The sequence below is a fragment of the Rattus norvegicus genome, chromosome 2, assembly GCF_021556685.1.
Source record: "Rattus norvegicus strain SHRSP/BbbUtx chromosome 2, alternate assembly SHRSP_T2T, whole genome shotgun sequence".
Lineage (NCBI taxonomy): Eukaryota > Metazoa > Chordata > Mammalia > Rodentia > Muridae > Rattus > Rattus norvegicus.
This window is the reverse complement of record NC_141535.1, coordinates 18,300,984-18,317,116: the sequence shown is the minus strand read 5'-3', so window position 1 is coordinate 18,317,116 and position 16,133 is coordinate 18,300,984.

Below are 16,133 nucleotides of genomic sequence, written 5' to 3'. Positions count from 1 at the left end.
GATCGCATCATCCTGAGACTTGAGTGAGGGCCTCCCTGCTCCGGGGTCTTTCAATAGTTATCTTAAGTACAGAAATTTTAAACTTTTAAACAAAGTTTGCCATCAATATAACACTAGCCATCACAGTCTCCACTCACAGATGAACTTTACAATTAGGCAAACCCTGTTCTACGTGATACCCTCATAATTTTTCAAGTAAAATTTAATTAAATTTGTTTAAGGGCTCAGCAGACTTTTGCAAATAATTTATGTTTTCAGGTGTACAGTTTATATCATCACAACCACTAAGTAATACTGCTGCTTCAAAGTGGCTCTATGAAGTACTGTTGAAAGGTGATATAGACAACATAAAAATTCCTTAAAAAATAAATACATGAAAAATTTTATGATCACGATATTTCTAAAGATTTCAAACTTAATGACCACCAATAACATACTCTTCAAACTATTGAATCATATGCATATAACTGTGCAATCAAAATATCATTCTGGTACATATTAAATAATAAACAGAATGTTTCCATGTTGAATGCAAACCTATTGTAGGATCCAATCAGTCCAGGAGGTCTACTCACGAAAACATGGAGATGGAGATCAATGCAATAAGCAAGAAGTTTAATAATCCAGTACACTGAGGTGACCCTGTAATCGGGACAGGGGGACCCTGAAGAACAAAAACTCACACCCTTTATACTATTTGAGGGTATAGGCTTTAGGTTACATCATGAGTTGGTTATTTCTCAGTGGTGGAGCTTATTACTTTTTTAATTCATTGGTGGCTGCCTATTGTCCTTTGAATTCATTGGAGGTGGGGAAATATCTTTGGCATGCAGAGAGGGTGGTGAAGGACCCCTGCTAAGGGCAGTTAGCTCATTTCCTGGAACAGGGTGTTATCCTGTGTTCCACCTGGTGTTTGCCTAAGGCAGCCATTGTCTTAAAGTTTGAATCTTACACTATTTCTTGGGGATGTTATTCACGAATATAGTCACCCCAAATAGGGAGCCTGTATCAGATCAAAATAAGATACCACCAAAGTCCAAGTTGCAGAACCAGTGAGTTTTAATCCGCTTACAGAAGCAGACATGACTCTAAGAAAGCTGCATCACCAAAGCCTACCCACCCCAGTCAGCTGATAGCTCACAAAAGCTTAGAACCTGGAACATACAGCTGGTAGGCAGATTGACCAGTTGGAGAATGTCATTTAAAACTGACTCAGGGGGTTGGGGATTTAGCTCAGTGGTAGAGCGCTTGCCTAGGAAGCGCAAGGCCCTGGGTTCGGTCCCCAGCTCCGGAAAAAAAAAAAAAAAAAAAAAAGAACTAAAACTGACTCAGTTGCTCTAAACCTCACAGGCAGCATGGCTGGTTTCTGCTTCTTCCAGGCAGTTAGCTAATCTAATCTAAGTCTACTTTGAAGTTTGATTTACCAACGTGAAAGAAAGACCTATTAAATTTGGTCATTTTCAGAGACAACTTTCTGAAGGGATTTTGAGTTGCTTACCTTCCTGCTTAAAGTGCTTCCCTGCAGGATAGAATAAGTCAATCTCTGAAGCTGTTAAATAACATGTGTATAGCAATTTGTCACTAGGATTAATTTTATTTCTATGCCCCTTTAGAAAAATTATAGTATTATTTTTCTGCTTAAACTGATGACCTATCTAGTCTCAGGTTCTTAGTCTCTTCAGCAGGATCAGATAAGGTTCCATCTGACGGAATGAATTTTAAATCCACGCAAAGGGTGTTCTTTACTCCAATAACATCTGTGTCATTATTGCACCTGAGTATCTTGCAGGCAGGTAGCTCTTGTAAGTCACGGTGTTAGTAGCTGGTGGCTGTTGATAATCATCTTTTTCTTCCAGTCAGCTCAGTTTCTGCTTCTCCTAGGTATTTGCTCTAGCTTCAGAGGTTTGCAAATTGGGTTATTTACTCTGGGAAGAAGAAGCCCAGGCAATCTGGTAGTTTCAGGAGTGACTGCCTGAAGCTATTTTGAGTTGTTTACCTAATGGCTTAAGGAGCTTCTCCACAGGAGCAGAAGTCTCAATCCCCCTAAAATAAGGTTACAAAAGAAGTGGCTAAATAATTGTAGTAGCTCTTATTCATCAAACTTTATGGACTATTTATTGAAACTTGATAGTTCAGTCTGAAGATACCAGTAAATACTACAAATAAATCTTAGAATCAGTGATTTTCCTTAAAGCACTCGGTTTGGGGTTGTAATCATGTTATTTCTATATATGTGTCAAGAACTGTTAACAGAGAAACACAACAGAGACCAAATAGAAAAACAAACCTGTCATTTCAAACCAAGGCCTTGTCTGATACAGGATCATTATTGTGGCAAGGAAATTCCAGTTCTTTCATCTGATCCATAAGGAGTCCTCACAGCTTCTCTGCCTGAGATGACAGCATCAGTGCCCTATTCTTGTCTAACACTTCCTGATGTTTTAATTTTTTTCCCCTCATGTCCTAGTTTGATTACACAAGTAGTCAATTATATAGTTAGAGTTAACAGGTTTTTTTTTTTTTTCTTTTTCTGGCCTGGATAATGAGCTTCTCTGTCAATGAAATAAGTCAAATCATACCAAACTGAAAAAATATAAAAGCAGGTTTATATGGGAGCAAGTTTGTTAGACCCAGAGAAGGCCAGAGATGTTGCTAGCCCAGGCTGAGATGAGAAGGTTTTATAGATCCTAGGTGATGAATGATAACATGTCAACCAGGAGCTGGGATTGTGTGTATACCTGGTTAAAAGCTGAGCTCCTGGGTGGGCACTCTTGGGTGGGTGGCTGGGTTGCATGATCTGTCCTGGAGAAAGTAAAACTGAGTTTCTGGCATCTTCCCTTTGTTCAGAATTTTTTAGTTTTAGTGGGTTAGTTAGAAACAGAGGAATGGGACTTCCGAGATAATTTAATTCATTTTGCATTAGTATTGGGAGTATTGTGAATTTTCTTTCTCAGTATGTTTGCTACTTGTATATAGGAAAACTGCTGACTTTTGTATGATTATTTTGTATTTGGTTCAGTGTTTTAAAAGTGATAGAAGTTTCCTGATGGTCTTTTGTAATCTAAATTATATTATCTATAAATAAGAATATTTGGACTTTTCTTTGTTGTATATGCCCTGTCTCTTTCACCTGTATTGCATAACCATTTCCTCTCAGACTGGAACATTTCATCTTCAGAGAATCTCCTTAAGCAGGAATGGAAACAATTTAAAATAGCTTCAGGAAGTCCCAGAAAGTGATCAGATTCACTAGACCCCTCCCTACCAGAGTACGCAGTAACAGCTGAGATTCCCTTTCAGAAGATCAGAACCAAGCTGCATCTCCCTAAGAAATGTTTTGTCACACAATTATTTTAATACTTTAGGTAAGACTTAGTACTTTACAGGATAAGCAAGAAAGTGGATACCTTTGCTTTTGTGTGATTTTAATGGTGATATTGGTGGAATTTTGTAATAAATTGCTTTTATTATGTTGAGATACTCCCCTCATTTTCCTATTCTTTCCAGCACTTTTGTCATGAATGGGTGTTGGATTTGTTAAAGACATTTTCTGAAATTGCTAAAATCCTCATGTGTGCTGGTTTGCAAGAGAATATCCACCCCACAGGCACAGGGCAGGACTCTGAGAAGTGCAGACAAACCTGAGAGCACAGGAGAGACCACAACTTCTGCTCATATTTCTGGCCCAAGAGAAACCCATATGAAACTCTCTGGACATAGGAGCCTACAAGCAGTCAGGGACAGGATCCTTCCCATTTCCATCTGTGCCCTGAGCTGATCCTGTGACACAGGTCTCTGTACACAGATCCTACTCTCAGAAGTGTAGGCAATCCTGACAGCACAGATAAGATCACCAATTATGCTCATATTCCTGACCTAAAAGAAACCATCCTGGAGCACTCTGGGCAAAGGAACGTAGGAACAGTCTGGGACAAGATGCTTCCAGTTTCAGCCTGTGCCCTGAGCTGATCCTGTGACACAGCTCTCTGTACTCAGATTTTGCTGTGAGAAAACTGGTCTCCAGAAGTGCTGACATACAGGTTTACAGGGGGTCAAGGCACTGTCAGAGACAGCGAGACCAGTTAACACCAGAGATAACCAGATGGTGAGAGACAAGCACAGGACCTAAGACTAGTTGGCATCATCAGAGCCCAGTTCTCCAAACAAAGCAAATTCTGGATATCCAAACACACAGGAAAAAAAAGATTTGGATTTAAATTCACATCTCATGATGGTGATAGAAGACTTTAAGAGGGACATAAATGACTCCCTTAAAGAAATACAAGAGAACACAGGTAAACAAGTAGAAGCCCTTAAAGAGGAAACACGAAAATCACTTAAAGAATTAAAGGAAAACACAACCAAATAGATGAAGGAATTGAACAAAACCATTCAGAATCTAAAAATGGAAATAGAAAAAATAAAAAAATCACAGAGGGAAACAATCCTGGAAATAGAAAATCTAGGAAAGAGATCAGGAGACATAGACAAAAGCACTACCAACAGAATACAAGAGAGAGAAGAAAGAATATCAGGAGCAGAAGATATCCTAAAACACATTGACACACCCATCAAAGAAAATGTAAAATGCAAAAGGCTTCCCTAACCTGAAAAAAAAGAGATGCCCATAAACATACAAAAGCCTACAGAACGCCAAATAGATTGGACCAGAAAAGAAATTCCTTCTGTCACATAATAGTCATAACACCAAATGCACAAGACAAAGAAAGAATACTAAGAGCAGTAAGGGAAAAAGGTCAAGTAACATTTAAGGCACACATATCAGAATGACACCAGACTTCTCACCAGAGACTAGGAAAGCCAGAAGACCATGGGCAAATGTCATACAGAACCTAAGAGAACACAAATGCCAGCCCAGGCTACTATATCCAGCTAAACTCTCAATTACCATAGATGTAGAAACCAAGATTTTCCATGACAAAACCAAATTTACACAGTATCTTTCCACAAATCCACCTCAACAATAGGTATTATATGGAAAACTCTGACACAAAGAAGGAAACTACACCCTAGAAAAAGCAAAAAATTTATCTTCTTGCAACAAACCCAAAAGAAGAGAGCCACACAAACATAATACTACCTCTAACAACAAAAATATAAGAAAACAACAATCACTATTTCTTCATATCTCTTAACATCAATGGACTCATAGGACCCCGCATTTTACTACATACAGGAAACATACCTCAGTGACAAAGACAGACACTATCTCAGAGTGAAAGGTTAGGAAACAACTTTCCAAGCATATGGTTCCAAGAAACAAGCTGGCATAGCCATTTTAATATTGAAAAAATCAACTTTCAACCAAAAGTCATCAAAAAAGATAAAGAAGGACACTTCATATTCATCAAAGGAAAAATCCACCAAGATGAACTCTCAGTCCTAAATATCAATGCTCCAAATGCAAGACAGCTACAGTCATAAAAGAAACCTACTAAAGCACAAAGCACACATTGCACCAGACATAATAATAGTGGGAGATTTCAACACTCCACTCTCATCAATGGACAGATCATGGAAACAGAAGCTTTACAGAGAGACTGAAAAACTAATAGAAGTAATGAACCAAATGATTTAACAAATACACAACATCTTGTCCTAAAACAAAAGAAAATACCTTCTTCTCAGCACCTCATTGTACCTTCTCCAAAACTGAACATATAATCGGTCATAAAACAGGTCTCAGGAGATACAAGAAGATTAAAATAATCCCATGCATCATATCAGATCACCATGGACGGAGACTAAAGTCTCCATAACAACAAAATGCCAGAAAGTCCACAAACATGTGAAAGCTAAAAATGCTTTACTCAAAGATAACGTGGTCAAGGAAGAAATAAAGAAAGAAATTAAAGACTTTTTAGAATTTAATGAAAATGAAGGCACAACATACCCAAACTTATGGGACACAATGAAATCAGTGCTAAGAGGAAAACTCATAGATCTGAGTGCCTCCAAAAGAAAGAGGAGCGCGAAGTAACACCCCACGAGCAAACTTGAGCCTCGGGACCACAGGTAAGACCAACTTTTCTGCTGCAAGCGACTGAATGGTAGCCTCAGGACACACAGAAGCAAAATTCCTCTAGGACCGGACACTTCCGGTTTTTAGCGGGAGTCCCGATCTTGCACTCCCCGTCTCCAGCTCATTGCTCCCAAACCCCGTGGGAGAGAGAGCTCACTACCAGGACAGGCGGGCACTCCTGAGACTGAAGAGCAGAAGAGAACACCAACACTGCCCACCACTGCCCAGATCCCTGGCCCAAGAGGAAACTGTATACAACCTCTGGGTTCCTTTGGATAAGGGCACAGAAGCAGCAAGACCTCTGCGTCTGAGACACCGCCAGAACCTGAAGGGACCAACCAGATAAACAGTTTTCTGCACCAAAATCCCGTGGGAGGGAGAGCTAAACCTTCAGAGAGGCAGAAACACCTGGGAAAACAGAAGAGACTACACTCTGCCCACATCTCTGACTCCAGAGGAAAACACCAAATGCCATCTGGAACCCTGGTACACTGAAGCCCCCGGAGAGGGCAGCGCAGATCTTCCTGGTTGCTGCCCCCACGGAGAGCTCATAAGCAACACCCCACGAGCAAACATGAGCCTCAGGACCAGAGGTAAGACAAACATTCCTGCTCCAAGCGACCTGCCTGGTGAACTCAAGACACAGGCCCACAGGAACAGCTGAAGACCTATAGATAGGAAAAACTACATGCCCGAAAGCAGAACACTCTATTCCCATAACTGGCTGAAAGAAAACAGGAAAACAGGTCTACAGCACTCCTGACACACAGGCTTATAGGACAGTCTAGCCATGGTCAGAAAGAGCAGAACAAAGTAAGACTAGAGGTAATCTGATGGCAAGAGGCAAGCACAGGAACGCAAGCAACAGAAACCAAGACTACATGGCATCATCGGAGCCCAATTCTCCCACCAAAGAAAACACGGAAAATCCAAACACACCACAAAACCAAGATCTAGTTTCAAAATTATATTTGATCATGATGCTAGAGGACTTCAAGAAAGACATGAAGAATTCGCTTAGAGAAACACAGGAAAACATAAATAAACAAGTAGAAGTCTACAGAGAGGAATCACAAAAATCCCTGAAAGAATTCCAGGAAAACACAATCAAACAGTTGAAGGAATTAAAAATGGAAATAGAAGCAATTAAGAAAGAACACATGGAAACAACCCTGGATATAGAAAACCAAAAGAAGAGGCAAGGAGCCGTAGATACAAGCTTCACCAACAGAATACAAGAGATAGAAGAGAGCATCTCAGGAGCAGAAGATTCCATAGAAATCATTGACTCAACTGTCAAAGATAATGTAAAGTGGAAAAAGCTACTGGTCCAAAACATACAGGAAATCCAGGACTCAATGAGGAGATCAAACCTAAGGATAATAGGTATAGAAGAGAGTGAAGACTCCCAGCTCAAAGGACCAGTAAATATCTTCAACAAAATCAAAGAAGAAAACTTCCCTTACCTAAAAAAAGAGATACCCATAGGCATACAAGAAGCCTACAGAATTCCAAATAGATTGGACCAGAAAAGAAACACCTCCCGACACATAATAGTCAAAACACCAAAAGCACAAAATAAAGAAAGAATATGAAAAGCAGTAAGGGAAAAAGGTCAAGTAACATATAAAGGCAGACCTATCAGAATCACACCAGACTTTTCGCCAGAGACTATGACGGCCAGAAGATCCTGGACAGATGTCATACAGACCCTAAGAGAACACAAATGCCAGCCCAGGTTACTGTATCCAGCAAAACACTCAATTAACATTGATGGAGAAACCAAGATATTCCATGACAAAACCAAATTTACACAATATCTTTCTACAAATCCAGCACTACAAAGGATAATAAATGGTAAAGCCGAACATAAGGAGGCAAGCTACACCCGAGAAAAAGCAAGAAACTAATCGTCTTCGCAAAAAACAAAGAGAAGAAAAGCACACAAACATAACCTGACATCGAAATATGAATATAACAGGAAGCAACAATCACTATTCCTTAATATCTCTCAACATCAATGGTCTCAACTCCCCAATAAAAAGACATAGATTAACAAACTGGATACACAACGAGGGCCCTGCATTCTGCTGCCTACAGGAAACACATCTCAGAGACAGAGACAGACACTACCTCAGAATGAAAGGCTGGAAAACAATTTTCCAAGCAAATGGTCGGAAGAAGCAAGCTGGAGTAGCCATTCTAATATCAAATAAAATCAATTTTCAACTAAAAGTCATCAAAAAAGATAAGGAAGGACACTTCATATTTATCAAAGGAAAAATCCACCAAGATGAACTCTCAAACCTAAATATCTATGCCCCAAATACAAGGGCACCTACATACGTAAAAGAAACCTTACTAAAGCTCAAAACACACATTGAACCTCACACAATAATAGTAGGAGATTTCAACACCCCACTCTCATCAATGGACAGTTCATGGAAACAGAAATTAAACAGAGACGTAGACAGACTAAGAGAAGCCATGAACCAAATGGACTTAACAGATATTTATACAACATTCTATCCTAAAGCAAAAGGATACACATTCTTCTCAGCTCCTCATGGTACTTTCTGCAAAACTGACCATATAATTTGTCAAAAAATGGGCCTCAACAGGTACAGAAAGATAGAAATTATCCCATGCGTGCTATCGGACCACCACGGCCTAAAGCTGGTCTTCAATAACAATAAGGGAAGAACGCCCACATATACGTGGAAGTTGAACAATGCTCTACTCAATGATAACCTGGTCAAGGAAGAAATAAAGGAAGAAATTAAAGACTTCTTAGAATTTAATGAAAATGAAGGTACAACATACCCAAACTTATGGGACACAATGAAAGCTGTGCTAAGAGGAAAACTCATAGCGCTGAGTGCCTGCAGAAAGAAACAGGAGAGAGCATATTTCAGCACCTTGACAGCACACCTAAAATCTCTAGAACAAAAAGAAGCAAATACACCCAGGAGGAGTAGAAGACAGGAAATAATCAAACTCAGAGCTGAAATCAGCGAAGTAGAAACAAAAGGACCATAGAAAGAATCAATAGAACCAAAAGTTGGTTCTTTGAGAAAATCAACAAGATAGATAAACCCTTAGCCAGACTAATGAGAAGACACAGAGAGTGTGTCCAAATTAACAAAATCAGAAGTGAAAAGGGAGACAGAACTACAGATTCAGCGGAAATTAAAAAAAAAAAACATCAGATCTTACTATAAAAGCCTATTTTCAACAAAACTTGAAAACCCGCAGGAAATGGACAACTTCCTAGACAGATACCAGGTACTGAATTTAAATCAGGAACAGATAAACCAGGTAAACAACCCTAGTATAACTCCTAAGGAAATAGAAGAAGTCATTAAAAGTCTCCCAACCAAAAAGAGCAGTATAGTGCAGAATTCTATTAGACTTTCATAGAAGACCTCATACCAATACTATCCAAACTATTCCACAATATTGAAACAGATGGACCACTACCAAATTCCTTCTATGAAGCCACAATTACTCTTATACCTAAACCACACAAAGACCCAACAAAGAAAGAGAACTTCAGACCAATTTCCCTTATGAATATCGACGCAAAAGTACTCAATAAAATTCTGGCAAACTGAATTCAGAAGTACATCAAAACAATCATTTACCATGATCAAGTAGGCTTCATCCCAGGCATGCAGGGATGGTTTAATATACGGAAAACCATCAATTTGATCCATTTTATAAAGAAACTGAAAGAACAAAACCACATGATCATTTCATTAGATGCTGAGAAAGCATTTGACAAAATTCAACACCCCTTCATGATAAAAGTACTGGAAAGAATAGGAATTCAAGGCCCATACCTAAACATAGTAAAAGCCATATACAGCAAACTAGTTGCTAACATTAAACTAAATGGAGAGAAACTTGAAGCAATCCCACAAAAATCAGGGACTAGACAAGGCTGCACACTCTCTCCCTACTTATTCAATATAGTTCTTGAAGTTCTAGCCAGAGCAATCAGACAACAAAAGGAGGTCAATGAGATACAGATCTGAAAAGAAGAAGTCAAAATATCACTATTTGCAGATGATATGATAGTATATTTAAGTGATCCCAAATGTTCCACCAGAGAACTAGTAAAGCTGATAAACACCTTCAGCAAAGTGGCTGGGTATAAAATTAACTCAAATAAATCAGTAGCCTTCCTCTACACAAAAGAGAAACAAGCTGAGAAAGAAATTAGGGAAACGACACCCTTCATAATAGACCCAAATAATATAAAGTACCTCGGTGTGACTTTAACCAAGCAAGTAAAAGATCTGTACAATAAGAACTTCAAGACTCTGAAGAAAGAAATTGAAGAAGACCTCAGAAGATGGAAAGATCTCCCATGCTCATGGATTGGCAGGATTAAATAGTAAAAATGGCCATTCTACCAAAAGCAATCTACAGATTCAATGCAATCCCCACCAAAATACCAATCCAATTCTTCAAAGAGTTAGACAGAACAATTTGCAAATTCATCTGGAATAACAAAAAACTCAGGATAGCTAAAACTATCCTCAACAATAAAAGGACGTCAGGGGGAATCACTATCCCTGAACTCAAGCAGTATTACAGAGCAATAGTGATAAAAACTGCATGGTATTGGTACAGAGACAGACAGATAGACCAATGGAATAGAATTGAAGACCCAGAAATGAACCCACACACCTATGGTCACTTGATTTTTGACAAAGGAGCCAAAACCATCCAATGGAAAAAAGATAGCATTTTCAGCAAATGGTGCTGGTTCAACTGGAGGTCAACATGTAGAAGAATGCAGATCGATCCATGCTTATCACCCTGTACAAAGCTTAAGTCCAAGTGGATAAAGGACCTCCACATCAAACCAGATACACTCAAACTAATAGAAGAAAAACTAGGGAAGCATCTGGAACACATGGGCACTGGAAAAAATTTCCTGAACAAAACACCAATGGCTTATGCTCTAAGGTCAAGAATCGACAAATGGGATCTCATAAAACTGCAAAGCTTCTGTAAGGCAAAGGACACTGTGGTTAGGACAAAACGGCAACCAACAAATTGGGAAAAAGATCTTTACCAATCCTAGAACAGATAGAGGCCTTATATTCAAAATATACAAAGAACTCAAGAAGTTAGACTGCAGGGAGACAAATAACCCTATTAAAAATGGGGTTCAGAGAGCTTCCAGGGACTAAGCCACTACCTAAAGACTATACATGGACTGACCCTGGACTCTGACCCCATAGGTAGCAATGAATATCCTAGTAAGAGCACCAGTGGAAGGGGAAGCCCTGGGTCCTGCTAAGACTGAACCCCCAGTGAACTAGTCTATGGGGGGAGGGCGGCAATGGGGGGAGGGTTGGGAGGGGAACACCCATAAGGAAGGGGAGGGGGGAGGGGGATGTTTGCCCGGAAACCGGGAAAGGGAATAACACTCGAAATGTATATAAGAAATACTCAAGTTAATAAAAAAAAACAAAAAAACAAAAAAAAGTGAAGATTATTTGTCAAGATGCTCAAGGAGAATGTATTCAAATAAATAAAATAAGAGTAAAGGACAAAAAAATGGGGTTCAGAGCTAAACAAACAATTCACAGCTGAGGAATGCTGAATGGCTGAGAAACACCTAAAGAAATGTTCAACATCTTTAGTCATAAGGGAAATGCAAATCAAAACAACCCTGAGATTTCACTTCACACCAGTGAGAATGACTAAGATCAAAAACTTAGGTGACAGCAAATGCTGGCGAGGATGTGGAGAAAGAGGAACACTCCTCCATTGTTGGTGGGATTGCAGACTGGTACAACCAATCTGGAAATCCGTCTGGAGGTTCCTCAGAAAATTGGACATTGAACTGCCTGAGGATCCAGCTATACCTCTCTTGGGCATATACCCAAAAGATGCTCCAACATATAAAAAAGACACGTGCTCCACCATGTTCATAGCAGCCTTATTTATAATAGCCAGAATCTGGAAAGTACCCAGGTGCCCTTCAACAGAGGAATGGATACAGAAAATGTGGCACATCTACACAATGGAATATTACTCAGCTATAAAAAACAATGACTTTATGAAATTTGTAGGCAAATGGTTGGAACTGGAAAATATCATCCTGAGTGAGGTAACCCAATCACAGAAAAACACACATGGTATGCACTCATTGATAAGTGGCTATTAGCCCAAATGCTTGAATTACCCTAGATGCCTAGAACAAATGAAACTCAAGAAGGATGATCAAAATGTGAATGCTTCACTCCTTCTTTAAAAGGGGAACAAGAATACCCTTGGCAGGGAATAGAGGCAAAGATTAAAACAGACACAGAAGGAACACCCATTCAGAGCCTGCCCCACATGTGGCCCATACATATACAGCCATCCAATTAGACAAGATGGATGAAGCAAAGAAGTGCAGGCCGACAGGAGCCGGATGTAGATCGCTCCTGAGAGACACAGCCAGAATACAGCAAAAACAGAGGCGAATGCCAGCAGCAAACCACTGAACTGAGAACGGGACCCCTGTTGAAGGAATCAGAGAAAGAACTGGAAGAGCTTGAAGGAGCTCCAGACCCCTTATGAACAACAATGCCAAGCAACCAGAGCTTCCAGGGACTAAGTCACTACCTAAAGGCTATACATGGACTGACCCTGGACTCTGACCTCATAGGTAGCAATGAATATTCTAGTAAGATCACCAGTGGAAGGGGAAGCCCTTGGTCCTGCTAAGACTGAATGCCCAGTGAACGTGATTGTTGGGGGGAGGGCAGCAATGGGGGGAGGATGGTGAGGGGAACACCCATAAAGAAGGGGAGGGGGAGGGATTAGGGGAATTTTTTGCCCGGAAACAGGGAAAGGGAATAACACTCGAAATGTAAATAAGAAATACTCATGTTAATTAAAAAAAAAAGAAAGAAAGAAACAGAGGAGCACACAAATTAGCATCTTGACAGCACACCTAAAAGCTCTAGAACAAAAAAAATCAAATATACCCAAGAGGAATAAAAGGGAGGAAATAATGAAACTCATTGCTAAAATCAACCAGGTAGAAACAAAGAGAAGTTTACAAAGAATTAACAGAACTAGGAGCTGGTTCTTTGAAAAAAATCAATAAGATGGATAAACTCTTAGCCATACTAACCAGAGGGCACAAAGAGAGCATGCAAATTAATAAAGTCAGAAATGAAAAAAGAAACATAACAGGAAAATCTGAGGAAATTTAAATAATTGTCAGATACAACTATAAAACCCTATATTAAACAGAACTGGAAAATCTGCATGAAATGAACATTGCACTACCTGAGGACCCAGCTATACCTCTCCTGGGCATAAACTCAAAAGATTCTCCAACATACAACAAAGACGCATGTTCCCATATGTTCATAGCAGCCTTATTTATAGTGGCCAGAAGCTGGAAAGAACCCTGATGCCCTTCAACAGACGAATGGATACAGAAAATGTGGTACATCTACACAATGGAGTACTACTCAGCTATCAAAAACAATGACTTCATGAAATTCATAGGCAAATGGATTGAACTAGAGAATATCATCCTGAATGAGGTAACCCAATCACAGAAAAACACATGGGATATGCACTCCCTGATAAGCTGATATTAGCCTAAAAAGCTCAAATTACCCAAAATACAATCCACAGAGCACATGAAGTTCAAGAAGAAGGATGACCAACATGTAGATGCTTCATTCTTCTTAAAAGGGGGAGCAAACATATTCATAGGAGGGGATATGGTGGCAAAGTTTGGAGCAGAGCCTGAAGGAATTGCCATTCAGAGCCTGCCCCACATAGGTAAACAGCCCATATATATATATATAGCCACCAAAATTAGATAAGATTGACGAAGTTAAGTAGTCCATGGTGACAGAAGCAGAATATAGCTGTCACCTGAGAGGCACAGCCAAAGCATGTTAAATACAGGGGAAAATGCTAGCAACTGAGTACAGGATCCCTGTTAGAGGAATTGAAGAAAGGATTGAAAGAGCTGAAGGGGTTTGCAACCCCATAAGAACAACAATGCCAAACAACCAGAGGTCTCAGGGACTAAACCTCTATCCAAAGACTATACATGTACTGACCCATGGCTCAAGCTGCATATGTAGCAGAGGATGGCCTTGTCAGGCACCAATGGGAGGAGAAAGCCTTGGTCCTGCCATGGCTGGACACCAATGCCCAGTGTAGGGGAATGTCAGGGAGGGGGTGAGAAGAGTAGGTTGATGAGGAGGGGAACACCCTTATAGAAGAAGGGGATGGGAGTGGGATAGGCGTTTATGTCTGGGAAACCAGGAAAGGGAATAACATTTGAAATGTAATAAAAAACATCCAATAAAAGAAAATATTCAGAAGGGAAATTGGTCTAAAATTCTCTTTGTTGGGTCTTTGTGTGGTTTAGGCTCTGGCCATCTATACTGGGTTTGGAAAACAGAACTAGTTGATAAGAAGCAGTTGTTAAAGATATCACACACATTTAATCTAGGAATAGAGAAATCAAAACAGATGTTCCTGACTTTATGGCCAGCTTTCATCTTGTAAGAAGGTGAAAAATAAGCAACTATTTTGGGGTAGAAAAGGCATCCAAAGTCTTACCCAACTGACAACCTTACAAACTCCAAAAAGAAATGTTCAGACAATATATGAACATTGGTACAATAGTGCCATGATTGGGAAGATGAGGGAGTGGGCCAACCATGACCCTTTTGGCTGGTTTTGAGACCTGCTTCATACCTTATGCTGTAAACTACTTAGAAATCCAAGGTTGAGGCAGTTTTAGGCCCAATTATTATTTAACACAGTGCCAGTCAGCCTTCTAAATATTAATGTTTATATCCACAGAAAAATGCTACTCTTTGTCTTAATTAGAGAAACTTTACAATGGAAAGCAACAGATGCAGAGAGGCATTGCTACTCAAGAAAATTAAAATAGTTTCTTTCTTTTTTTTTTTTTTTTTTGGATCTGAGGACTGAACCCAGGGCCTTGCACCACGGTTAAATGCAATGGGTCTTGGAACAATGGACAGATATAAAAAGAGACTCTGAGAGAGATTATATAAGTGAGAGGGGGATAACAGAGTAAGGTTTACAGTAATCAGAAGACACTATATACAGGTGTGAAATTCTCAGAATAAACATAACAAAAGAAAACCAGAATCTGGAGAAAATATGGATTTCTTGGTATGCCTATCCTCTTCAGTGCTGCCAAATAGAACAAACTTTATAGCTGAGTCTGGACTGTAGGAATCATCATACATATAGCCACTGAACACATTTGGAAAGTTGGCAATTTTAGTTTATTTTTTTCTTTTTTCATTAGTGTATATGTAGCTACTTGTAAACAGCAGCCACTGTCCTAGAAATTTCAGCTCAAAATATCCCCTTAAAGAATTTTAAAACATGCCCCAATGCATTTCTTTCCTTTCTGTTCTTTTTGTCTTGGATTTCTGTAGCTCATTTTCACCTCTATTGCTGCAGATGCTCTTTCTGCTGCTTTTTTCATCTTCCTGAATAAATGCTTTCGTCTGAAGGGCTTTGTCATCTTGCATCAGAAAATATCCTAATTTGATCAGACTCTTGAATAATCATTTGGCTGATATAAAAATTCTGTGCTGACAGTAATCTTTCTTCAGCTATTGAAGCCGTCTCTCTGTTATGTTGTAGCATCTGTTGTTGCTGATAAACAGTTAGCTGGAATCTGTTCTATTCCCCCCTTACCCTGGCTCCCTCCCATTCCTCACACAATAATAGTATACTCTGTATTGATATTCTACAACATAACTGTTAAGAGTCTGTGGTATGTATTCATCATTCCTTGATACCAAGCATGCACTTTCAATTTGAACACTCATATCTTTTCTTCACTCCTGGAAAGTATTTAGACTTTACACTACCAATACAGAATCTTTATTACTTTATCTGTTCTCTTCAGGATGCTCTGTAACCGCTTCAGTCTCGCCCTTATCCCTCCTCCACTTTTCTGTCCTTATATAACTATGGCTGAGAGTCCATTGAAATTCTAATAAAATTCCCTTGTTTGCTACTAGGTTGTAACAATCAAGCTTGGTTTTAGCCTCACCAA